The sequence below is a fragment of the Pinus tabuliformis genome, chromosome 7 (assembly GCF_031772625.1).
Source record: "Pinus tabuliformis cultivar Carrire ecotype Pingquan chromosome 7, CPIR1, whole genome shotgun sequence".
Classification (NCBI taxonomy): domain Eukaryota; kingdom Viridiplantae; phylum Streptophyta; class Pinopsida; order Pinales; family Pinaceae; genus Pinus; species Pinus tabuliformis.
The window spans coordinates 88,894,793-88,908,152 of NC_142293.1; the positions used below are offsets into that span (position 1 = coordinate 88,894,793).

Sequence of the window (13,360 nt, forward strand, 5' to 3'; positions counted from 1 at the left end):
CTCATTATCAGTCCTCAATATCTTGATTTTCTTCTCGGATTGGTTTTCGATAAAGGCTTTGAAGTGTTAGAATAGGTGAACACTTCATCCTTCTTCTTCAAGAAGTAGATCCAGGTTTTGCGAGAATAATCATCCGTGAAGGTGAGATAATATAAATATTCTCCGAAAGAGTATATGGGCATTGTACCAGATATGTCAGAGTGCATCAACTGCAATATGTCTGTGGTCTTGCTATTACTTGAGGGGAATGGCCCCCTTGTAAATTTTCCTTTGGCACATCCTCGACATACACCTTCATGCTCTACTTTGAATTCAAGCATACCTGTCACCATCTGTCTGACATTGGGTAGGGCCTTATAATGAAGATAGACAAACATTCAGTGCCATAGTTCATATTGTAGAGATGTGTCGCAAGACATGGCTCCCAATGGACTTCCTCCAACTTGATACAAATTGTCAACCCTAAACACAAGATTAAAAGCATCTTTAAAATTTCTTTTCCAAACACGTACCTTTCCATCGATAAAAGCCACCTTGAATCCTTTATCTTCCATTGCTGAAATGGACACCGGGTTCTTCTTAAGATCAGGTACATATAGTACTTCTTGAAAATTAATAGTGTTACCTTGATTCAATTGAAGGGTAACATTCCCTACTCCCTTCATGAGATAGGTGGCATCGTCTCCAAGGATCATCTCCAAGTTTGTCTCCTCTTTTATCAGATTACAGAGGGCTTCCTTGTATATGGTGAAGTGCCTTGAGGCACCACTATAAATTAGCCAATTTCCCAAAGTGTTCAGAGGAGAGGCAGTGGAGAGGGCGGATATAAGATAATACTCTTTTTGCTTATTGTTAACAACATTATATTCTTTATACCTAGAGTTCCTTGATCTTTTGGAGCGTCAACCATTTCCTTGATGTCCCACATTCCTTTTTCCATTGCCATTGGACCTGCCATTCCTTTGATCGTTGTTGTTGAAGTTGCCCCTGGAATGATTGTGATCATCATCATGTGATGTGTCCCTTCTATTTGAACATTCCCTTGCATAGTGGTCAAACTTATTGCAAACAACGCACTTGCCCTTCCTTCCACCTTTAGATCGAGTCTTTCCATGGAATGACCTTTAGACCCTGCATTATTTCTCCTTTTGGCATGAGCGGAGAATGCAGTGGGCTTGCTTCTAATAGAAGGCATTTCTTGCTCCACCATTCTTGTTTCTTCTTGAATGCATCTTGACATCAATTCTTCAAACCCTGGAATTCGATCATTGTTGAGTATAGTGGTTCTAAATACATACCACTCAAGTGGGAGTCCTCCAAGGGTGGTGAGAGTAAGTTCCCTGTCAGGAATGAGTTCTCCAATCAAAAGTAGATCATTCTTGATCTTAGTGATCCTTAAGAAGTATGATTGAATATCCTCATCCTTGCCCTTCTTAATATCTTTCAACTTATTCTTGAGAAATAGAATTTGATTAGCATTACTAACCTTGAACATGTTGATCAACATGTTGTAGATCTCCTTGGAGGTCTTCAATTCGGAGATGTAGGCCACCAAATGCTTGTCAATGAAATCCCTGATAATCTTCTTTGCTTTGAATTCATCCCTATTGTACCTGGTCTTTGCAACAACTGGTGCATTTGAAGGAGGCTCAGGGATTTTACCCTGCACATAATCCATCACTTCTTGTTCTTCCAAGGTCAAATCAAGAGACATCTTCCATCCATGATAGTTATATTTATCATGGAGATTGTCTTCAGCCGGGAAGTAGGATGAGGAACCCATTGAGCCTTTTGTCCTTGTCCAACTGTCTTTGGTGATTTCTCTTTTACTCTTGCTTGGGATTTGTCTTCACCTCAGCTCTGATACTGTGTTAATTTTAGGAAAAATGGTATGTTCTATGCTTTAGAGCAATTTTACTTCAATTTCTTTAATAGCCCAGTATCAATATTTAGATTAGCAATCATATCAACATGATAGTAAAATGTAGATAGAACATAAATATAAACAATAGAAGACAAGCCAAGACAAGAGGACACAAGATGTGGCACCAGCCAGGGATAAACCCCAATGTGGGGAAACCCTTGATCGAATCTTCTTATAGTCTTCAATAGTTTAGCAGAGAGAGATAGTACAATTTACAAATTTGATATTTTGTAACAGCAGTAAAAGAGCCCTAATGAGAAAAGTCAATGCCAGTCAAAAGGGAAGATTTGACCCTCAACAATTTGGTCAACTTCAGGCCACTTTGGCCTCCAAACAACAAGATGAATAAACCCTCAAAACAACCTAAAATAGTCCAGTCAAACCTGGTCAAACAACCAACTCTGTTGTCAGCCCTAGTTGCAGTCAATGCTAGTCAAAGTCAACATTTGATCTTGATTTCTATGCCCAGAAATGCGGCCTGCCCAAACATAAATATCTCACCCAAAAACGCAGTCAACATGTCAATGCTTCTGGTCAACGCATGGTCAAACTGTCCAAAAATTCAGTCTCCTGAAATTTTTCTCCTAAAATTTTGGATGTTTGGAGAGAGAGAGGCCCAAAAATCCGCACCCAATCAATGAAGAGAGAGAGAGAGAGAGAAGTGTGAAGATGAGTGTGTCCAAATGAGGCTAAGGCGTCATGTATTTATAATAAACATTGAGTATGAATGGACGTGACTGTTGGGATTCTGAGCCTACATAATTTTGCTGGACGAGCTTGACAATTTGTCCATAATCAAAATAAATTCATAACTTCATTTGTACATGTCAGAATCAGATGATCTCTTGACCAATCCTACACCTCTCAGAGAGAGGAATCCAAGAAAAATATCAGCTGCCATAAATAAGATGACCCATGTGGAGTTTGGCCCTAGTTGCCAATTTTAACATAATTCATACATCACATCTAATAAATTAAATAGACAAGGAGAAAAGAAACACTTCTAACAAGTTTTTGTTTGACACCTAATCCTCTATGGGCTGGTGTGGAATGTGAACAACCACTGGAGTCCAAGAGACCACTTGGAATATGCATCCAAGGGTCACACTATGTACTATAAATGTATATCATGTCAATAATATATGTAATTCATTTTTCTATCATTTATGTTCGTTTACATTCCATGTGAGCCTAACATGGTATCAGAGCAAGAGAATTCCTGTTGTGCTCCAATTTGAGCCACTATTTTTTGTGGTCATTCTCTGTGAGTTTGTTTCCAGACCTAGGCATTATCTAGATTCTCTGAAATTTGCACCCATTAGAACATAGGACCTAAATTTGGCTCTCTTCCCCACTAAATCCTAGTATATACGTTCTTTCTCTGTTTGTTAATTGAAGTTCAAGGTTTATATGTGAAGGTTACTCCTGCATTAAATTTTGTTTTATATAAGGGTTGTATTTATATATGCGTTGAGATTATTGTGAGCACTGGTTCATGTCACTTTATGTTCATTATATCATATGGTTCATAGCTGGTTCATAGCTACTCCAATCTGAGTTTGGTTTGGAATTGATTTATGGTCTCATCAAATTTAAGGCTCTACCATTTAAGCCTATCTTTCTATTACTGCCACCTAGGTTCTTTCCTTGAGCTACTTTTCCCATAATGATTATCTTTAATTGCAGCCTTGAATTTTTCCTCTAGTAATGTCAAGCATTCCTTCTGAATACATAAGCATACCTGGGTTGGAAAAGGCATCTTCAAAGTCTTGAATGCATCAGTTTCAAATTCATATCCACTTAGGTATAAGACATTACGCCACCGATACCTCTTCCCACTGACCACTGTTAGGAGGCATACTAAAAAATTGGTTAAAGAAAAGCTTCCCTGCAATGGAGGTAACGTTGGCCATTCGAAAAGCCCACAATTTCCTGTTGTCCTTGGATCACAAGGTACCATTCTCATCTTGATATACATGTATGGGGGGGAATCTGAGGGTCTCGTCCATCCCCATTGAATTTCATCTCGTGCCTCCTCCAAAGATAACCTTCGAATTCCTTGTCCGTCGTGCATTGTTCATCATCCAAGTCCAAGTCACTATGCAATCCAATTATCTCAGATTGAGGTGTAGTTGGTTTCTCTTCTTCAACTAGTTGTGGGATGGCATTCATTGATTCTTCATCATTACTCAAAAATTCTTTAGGGACCGATATCATCAGCTCAACATCATTAATGTTGTTGCTCGTCACAGTGCTACCATTGTTCCAGTCTCTGAAAGAACGTTGATGTTTTAAAACTGTAGGCGACCACTTGTGTTCATCATGAGATGAATCCACGGGGTTTTTATCACAGTTTTGAGATGCCGACAATCTGTTTCCAGACATGTTGTCAAGCAACAATGTAGTGAGCAGAGAAAAGGCAACATGACCCCCATAATTTTAGAACACTGCCACAGATAGGAGTCTGCAATCGTACCTTATGCCAGAATCAGTAGGTATAGTGCTTGCTACACATGTTATTCCAGAGGCATCATAAAAGTAACGGTTGTTGTGGTATTCACACCAGACGACAATGTTGCAGTTGAGAGGTTTTGAAGTCTCTGGTCTGGCAAGTGCCCATGCTGGAGCAGTTGAATTTGGAGGCCGATTCCATATATATCAACGGTCTTCAGTTAATGCCTGGTCCTCTGTAGGCATACCACAGTTGAGCGCCAGTCCTCTGCCTGCATACCACAGTCCTCTGCCACCAGTCTATAATGTTGTGTTTTTAACTCTGGTATAACGCTCCACCTTCCATACACTGTCATATGCGTTTTTAATATTCCATGCCTGAATGTTGTTGGTTAACATCTGGAGCTCCCATGTAATGAAGACTAATGTCTCTCCATGAATATTCTCTCTACTAAGAAAACCCAATGCCCAACATCTTTGTTTACTCCCTCTACGCCATTGCATTCTTGTGTGTTAGTTGTGGGATCCTTCCACTCGGTCCTCTCCCTCGAACCTCGGCCCCTCGGCTCCAGTGTGAATTTTTGTAGCCAACTCGATCTCCAACCTCCCAAAGTCTGTTGGACACTGTTTTCTCAGTGTGAAGCGCCATTGCTGCACAAAGACAGGGGAGAAAATAGGAAGATCTAAGGGAAAGCTGCAGATTTTGGCTAGACCTAAATGCAGATTACCACGACCTAAATAAAAATTAAAGAACCAGATGGAAGGGAGTGAAGTATGATCTATTTTCTCCAATCGAGTGTGTTTGTATCACTGTTGGCTTGATGGGGCCAACTTGCCTTGGGGGATCCCATGCCCAACAATCACTTTCAAGAAGCTTCAAAGAATTCTTAACCCCTCACCATGGATATGTTATATTTTCTATCATTAGAAAACACTGCATAGTAAGTAATGATAGTATCATTATCTCTTCTTGCAATCTTAGACGTATAGTTGAAATTTTTCTTGGTGTGGGGTGCTATATTTAACATTTTAGTTTGATATTTTTTATTAAATCAATGACACATTTATTTTAAAGATCAATCCAAACTTAATAATATTCGCAACTTGTTTACATTGTAGACGCGTGCATTATTGGTTGAAGCCGACACCCTTCATTTCTTTAGCTTGAGTTGTTTGGAAAATGGTCAAAGTTTATGAATTATTAGAGTCCTTGGAACTTAGATACAATATACTACAGGTTACACTATCAAAATCATCAAAACCACTCTTGTTAAAATTCAAATATGTTTGCAAAATGCACAGGAAAATATTGAGTTTTTGTAGTTGGAGTCTCAACTTAAGCAAGAAGAATTACAACAATGGATTCATCATTTTGAACTTGTTTCTATTCAGAACATTGACGCAGACTCCCATCAACACCAAGAATATAAAGTTGAGGTTGATTTAGTGCCTAGTTCCAGATCATATTTTCATGCAGATGTAGAAGTTTAGTCTGCTCGTCCCAAACCCATCATTAAACCTTCGGAAGAACTCATCAGAAATAAGCACAGAACATGTCTTGGATATGATAAGGAATTTTCCTTTCATATTCCAAATTACTCAAAGTCCATCAAATTTTAGAGTGTTGGGTTTCTTCATGATGGTTCACCTTCAGTTGTTCCAGATTCTACTCCTCCACATTTGCAACCAAAAGTTGTTAAATGCCAACACTGTGACCGAGTTCGCTATATGAAGGATCACTTTTTTAATCTTCATCCATGTGAGCACTGTCATAAAATCACTCATTCTTCAAATAGATGCTACAAAAACAAGCCTCCTGCAAGAGATTCATCTTGGATGGATCGCTTCTTGGCAATGGGCTTCAACAACCAAGAAGATATTACAGTCATATGTCAGAACTTGTTTTAGAGTATTGAACAGTCTTGCAATTGAGTTTTCTCCATCATCTCACCTTGTATCTGAAAACGAGGGAAGTGATGGTCATCAACATCAAGCGAGCCTGAGCCACAACCTGCCATACCAGATCCAAAGTTGTAGCCAGTGACAAAGATGCCCATGAGCATGCCTTCGGTTGATGATCAACCTTAAACCATCTATGTGGGCTTGAGACATCTCTTCAAAGAATTGGGGACACTTCCTCTAGTAGAAGACTTCAACTTCTTATTAATTTTGGAAGAGTTCCAAGAATTGCATTAAGCATTCCAGAGTTGGTGGTCATCCTTAAACCATTGCAGGTTGTAGACCTCCCTGTTTTAGGTTGAAGGTCTCCCTCTCCAAAGCATTAGGGACACTTCCTCTTGCAGAGTATTTTAGCTTCTTACAAGACTTGAAAGAGTTCTGGGAACTGCACTAAGCATTCCAATGTTGGTGGTCATCCTTAAACCACCTCCTTATACAAACATTTTCAGAGAGCACATTCAGCCTAGTGCTCCAGTGCATTTTTGCACATTTTGGATTACAACTCTCTTCTTGGACTCATGCATACCCCTTCAGATTAAGGGGGGAAATGTTGGACACCTAATCCTCTATGGGTTGGTGTGGAATGTGAACAGCCACCAGAGTCCAAGAGATCACTTGGAATATGAATCCAAGGGTCACACTATGTATTATAAATGTATATCGTGTCAATAATATATGCATTTCATTGTTCTATGATTTATGGTTGTTTACATTCCATGTGAGCCTAATAGTTTTTCTGTAAGAGTCCAAAGAAAGTATCATTTCAACCCACAACATAAGAATTATTTTTTCAATTCAGATCAGGAATTAGATACAACGCAAAAGGAAACAGAGCCTTTTTCTGTTCAGAAACAAAGGCTCTCTCTGTTTTTTCTCTCTTGAAATCAATTATTCACCTTCGTTGTCATCTTCCCAACTGTTCACGAGTCAAATCTTTGATCTTAAATTTTAAATAAGTTTAATAAAAAAAATTAAGGGGTAATCAGGGTAATATTTGTATATTTTCAAAATTTTACATAAAATACAATCATGGAGGTCAAGAGTAGTTTGTACCTCGAAGTTGCTTGTAGACAAAAAAATATATATAATGAGGAGAAAATTAGGGAGACCATCAGCTCAAGAGGGAAGCCAGATGGTCTCCCAAAGAGGTATTAACCATAATGGTGATGGAATGACATTAAAGCAAAGTAAACATAATTGAAACTAAGTAGACAACAACAACTAAATGACATGTAAATTTGATAAAATTGAGACTCTGAGAATGTTTATCCAGGGAATTTAGCATGCATTTTTGGGCTATTCCTTATCCTCGTCGGTCTTGGTCTTGGTCTAGGTGAGATGCATTTTCTCCCTTGGAACCTTGCCTTGCCAAGCCTTTTACTTCCTAGCATGTTCCTATTGCTCCAGGTAGAGGAAGAGGTTGTCATATCCTTTAGGGAGACAAGAGGGATGCTCCAATTCCATGAATGATTTCCCAATGTAGGAATCTATCTCCCTTAGTGAGGGTTTTTCGTTGGTTATGCCCTCAATGCTAGACTAACTGGCTAAGTTTGTTGCCTACCCTTCTAGTTCCAGAGAGTTATGGGCGCTGACCACCTTTTGTTTCTTGGCTTTAGGTTTTGGGTGAGCCAAACTGGAGGCTCTTTTCTCCTGTTAGGAGGATTCCACCTCTTCAGACCTTCCATTAGAATTGGAGGATGTTAGAGGAGGGGTAGAAGCAAGAAAGGCAATTCCCATCGCTTTGGACATATTTATTGAGGTCGTGATCATGTGAACCAAGAATGTGTTGAGTGTGAAAATTCCTTGACCGTAATTCCTACTGCAGCAACTGATGATAGTACTCCTATTTATCAAATTTCTTTAAACAAATTACTTGCAGTTTCCTACGACAAATTTTGTAATACATACACTACAACCTTCACTTAATTAAATTATTATGTGGAAACAAGAGACTGAGCAAGAAAAAAATACAACAAAAATGACACTGTTATTTTTGGACAAAAGTCCCCAAAAAAACCCAATGAGGGAAAATTGGTGCAACAACTCAAAGGATTTTTTTATTATTAAGAAGTAGTCTTGAACACAACTCTAGATTCCCTCCCAACAATCTAGTTATAGAGAAATAATCGAGTAAAAAAAAATAGTGAGATTCCCTCACTATACCCGACAATTCCAACTGTTCTGATAACTGAATCAACTGTCCCTAGCTAGAACTACGCTTCCCTTGCCCAGTAACTGTGTGGGCCTGTGTGGAGTTCTCTGAGGCTCTGTGTCAGCTCAACTAGGAAACGTCTTGCCTTCTGGAGTAGTTCCCAGCCCTCCCGACTCAGAAATGTCAGCTCCTCTGTAAAACTTGGACTTCTGCATAGGTGACTGAGGTGCCTCGATGTGAGCCCTTTGGCTCAATGTCAAGCTCTGCGTGGGACCTTTTGGCTCAACATCAAGCCTTATGGTGTCTCTCTACCTCTCTCTGCTGGGTATCCTAAGCTTTGGAGAAAATACTCTAGCCCAACTATCCCTTCTCCTCAACTAAAAGAAATCTACTCGATCGGAATTTCCTCCTAAGAACTTCTCACTTCATAAATTCAATCTCTTGCTCTCTCGGTGTGTTTTCCAAATGACCCTCAAGCTCCCTTAAATAATCTTCTTGTTGACATTCAATGACCCAAATTAGAATCTAATCAATGGCTAAGATCATTTTATCTTAATCATTGTCTTCTTCTAGAAGTTACACCCACAATTAGATTAAAACCCTTTAATATTTTTAATTTCCTAAGTTTAGACTTAGGGTCCCATTAAAAAATATTAATTATTTTAATAAAATCTCTCTGGGTCGAACTTACCAAAAATCTTTCTGGGTTCTTTGGAATACATGGTCCCGAGCCTCCCTGCAAAATTTTAGGCCTAGAGCACATCCAATGCTACCCAAAATCAACATTGAGTTCAACAATTTTGCCTTCAATTCTCTTCCTATATTGTTCCTTCTTGTAATATCCCAAACAATTAAATTTCCAACAGATCTGGCACACTGGAATGTTCTAATAAAAATTCTTGCGATAAAAAAAATGAACACCAAAGGGATATGAAGATGCAACCTCTTATTTATATTAATAAATGAAAACGAGATACATGCTTAAAAAAGGCATACTCAAGTCCCTACCAATAGCATGCACGACTGCTCAACAACGACTACTCTAAGACATTGAAGCCAACTTGTGAATCCTAGATGGATCCACCATACAAATGTCACCACAAGGTTTTCTTCCTAGGATCAACTTAGAACTGGCCAAGTGAAGTTCTGAACAAAACACAATAAGATAGACAAACTCTCCATGATCCCATTGTTTGTCCCTTATCCCCTTTTATAGGCCTGATGGACTCTCCAAAAATCTTATTTTATTGTTTTCCTTCGAAAAGCAAAGGAAAATACCATTGGTGAATACTGCGGCAAATACCATGGGCAGATTCCGTCCACTTTGACCATATCAAGAAAGGGAATATTACAAATCCTCCCACCCAAAGATTGCTTGCCCTCAAGCAATCCACTTCTATCCACAACAAAAGCATATATATACCAATACCAACATCCCATACAAACCTAAGTGCTATCCCATGCCTCTATGCTAAATGATCTTGAATGGATTCTTTGATCCCTAGATCCCAAACAATTATTCAACCAATCGTGCCCTCAATAGATTCACCTAGATCCCAATGCCACCTAAGTCTTGGGACCTGTGGGTTATGATACCATCTCAACCCTCCATCATTACCCATGCCTAAGGGTCCAAGTTGCAATATGCCCTTGGTTATGGGTATCCTCAGAGGAATCTACCCATCAATAGAGTTCCAACTCATAATTTCTTGACAATCCATCTCGTGTGAAGTATCTAATGCATGAATGTTTGCACATGGAATAAGTCTACTATGTTGACGTTTCCAGTTGCTCAACTCATGTTGCTCCACTCGGTCATCCAACATGATCCATTTGGATAATTTTTCCCTAATCTCCCCAATGTATAAAGGCAGGTTGGTAGTATTGTGAGCTTTATCTATGTACTCTTGTAGAGGGCTGCTTTGGAATTCCTAACTGTATTCCTCTTATAGCCTTGTGAGGGACTTGAGAGATTCCTCTACATTAGACAAAACTTGGCCACTGACCCGACACATACCCCTATGAGCTCCTCAATTTTTCTGTTTTCCTGTAAGATAATGTCTTGGGCTATCCAAACTCTCTACTTCAACATCATAAGATGTGTCTTGAAATGCATGATCTTTCCCTTAAAGTTCTCTATTGGTGATTCTAATGCCCTGATGAATGTCTATATTCTTGTCTGCACTAAATGCCTAATGACCACAGCTTCAACTTAAGCCTTTGATTGACTCTCTAGGAATGGTTCATTTTGCACATTATTATGTCATGCTGCTCCTAATGATCATGCTCATCATGTTGGTTCACTACTACTAGTTCCTTACTCAAATTTCGCTTCTCTCCTCCATCTGTGAAGACAATATGTTGTTCATCCTCTCCAATTGTCAAACATAAAGGCACTGGTGGACTGCTATTTATACTTGACTATTCATATTCTTTATGGACATCTCCCCTGGAGACCTATGGACTCAGCTGTATAGGCGTCTACCTCATCAATACCATTAGGTAGAATTTCCTCATATACTTCCAGATGCTTGTCATGCAAGTCTTCTTGAATAATATCGTGTTGCTAGTCACCATCTTGAAAATGAATAGACCAAAATACAAAAGACTCCCCACGATCTAAAGGAATCTCCTCTTTTTTTATCTATGTTTCCTTCTTCCTATCACCTAGATATGGATGGTTAAAGGCCCAAGGTCCTTTGCAGATAAAGCATAGTCATATCCTCCTTAGTTCATCCTTTCTGCAGTTTTTTTTCTTACCTCCATCAATCCTTCTCAACTCCTTCCTAGTTAGCACCCTTCTGAGAAATTTTATGTTTTTCTTGACCAACTTCTCAACTAGATCATAGGAAACTAGTGATACCTTTGGTTCCTTCCTCCAAATTGTCAGCAATTTGGATCTTAATATCTTGCTGATGTTAGCATCTCCTTCTAAGAATAGAGACCCAATATTTTGCATGCTTTTTTTGACACAATCTGGATGAGTTGATGTAATGTTGGTGTAAAATTCCCGGAACACTTTGAAGATTAAGTCCTCACATTCCAGACTCAACATGAATGTGCCAAAGCTAAATTCTGCCATGAGTTCTAAGATTTTGCACTGCTTCTGAAAGGTAGGAAGCATGATGTTGTTCAACCCTTGAAGGGATTCTACTATCAACTACAATATCTCTCTCATGATATCATTATTGTAAGGTAGTAGCGGTGATGTTAAAGCTATGATCCTGTGAGATAAGAAGAAACTGTGAGCTGGGCCTCTTCACAAGGATATTCCTAGAATTTGGGTTGTATTAATGCAAGTAGGGATGGTTTGATAGCCCAACTAAGTTTCTTCCATTCTGGCTGCCCCACCTTGGACATACATGCGTCTAATTCCTCCAACTTATGAAGGTCTATGACTAACTTTGTTTGTTGCAATTCAGATCCAAGTGTGGAGAGCTTAGCTCCTCTTCCATGTTCTTCCTTCACTTTCCATGGGTGCTTGGGCTGTTGAATGACATGGACTCTTTTCGAGAATGTTTTGATTCTTTGACCATCATTTTTGTCTAAGGAGGTATTGATGTGTAAAGGACCATATATTCTCACTAGTTCATTAAGAATTTTTTGAGTGTTTTCCAAGGTCTCTTCAAGATGACTCATCTTCTCACATACTAAAGCAGGTAAATATAGGAAGATTATATCAACATTCTGTCAATCATTTTACTTCCAATATAGCCCATAAACTTGGAAGATAATAGCTAGGAATAAAATGATTTTTCCACCTTTTATTCTTTTTCTTAATAATATCCTATCAAATTTCAATATTTGAGATAAAATTCCCAGCAAATTTCACAACCTATTTTCCTACCAATATTATATTCCTTATGGCCCTTGATACAATTTGACTTCCTAGTTCATTTGGGATTTTCACCATTACTTGAGTTCCTCCTTCCAATGTGAATGGACCTCCTCCATTCCTTCCATTCTCGAAGAATCTGTCACCTGATATTTGAACCCGAGCCACAAACACTGGTCAATGTGGGTGTCTACTTAATCCCCTGCGTTGATGACTAAACACCCAACTTAAAGTCGTCTAGAAAAGTAATTAAATATTGGTATTGTTTCCTGTTAGTGTCAGTATCTTCACACTGCCATCAGCGATCAAAATTGCTCTTTCTCGCATGCATGTTAAGTGTCTCATTCAATCAGCTGCATTCCATTAGGTCATGGATCAACTAATGGTAGTGGTTTCATTTTAGTTTCCATCATGTCATATACCTACTGGCTTGTTGAAACCTCTTTTCAGTCATCTCAAGTCATAATTGCAACCATTCTAATTGAGATAGACAAGGACAGAGCCCTCTCCTGACTTGGTAGGGCTAGCGACCAGGTTAAGCGTGGTTTGTAGTTACCCTAGGATTGCCTCCCTTTAGCCTGAGGTGGATCCAGGCTATAATAGTTCCCATCAAAACACATGTGGAATAGGTGGCGATGAGTTTCATGTGCAGGAGAGATGCTACTGTCCTCATATATCATTTTTCTTTGTTCACAAAGTGGATGTATAGTGCTAACCCAATTTGATTTTTTGCGAGATTGAGGATGTCTGCAATTCGATCGCGTATTTGATTGGTGCCATAAATTCCATGAATATACTACAATGAGTTGACCCTTTTTGTGATTTTTCTCATCAACTTGGGTAGTGTTATCTCTCAGTGTTCTAGATCAGGTCTATTAACTGTGCAATTTTTTCCACGACAAACTCTTATTTTGCAAACAAACTGTCATCATCCCAAGTGTGTCCACCCTGATCAATTACTTAAAGCTCGTTAAACATCATTGCAAACCTTTAATCCAAGCAGGCATATATTGAGCAATATGGATGGAATCATTTTAAT

General features: G+C 38.9%; 1 protein-coding gene across 1 annotated transcript in view; it reads left to right on the plus strand.

The window, feature by feature from the left end:
• The window catches only part of LOC149245391 (uncharacterized), a 97,404-nt gene that overhangs the window by 4,607 nt on the left and 79,437 nt on the right, over positions 1-13,360 (plus strand). The window lies entirely within an intron of this gene.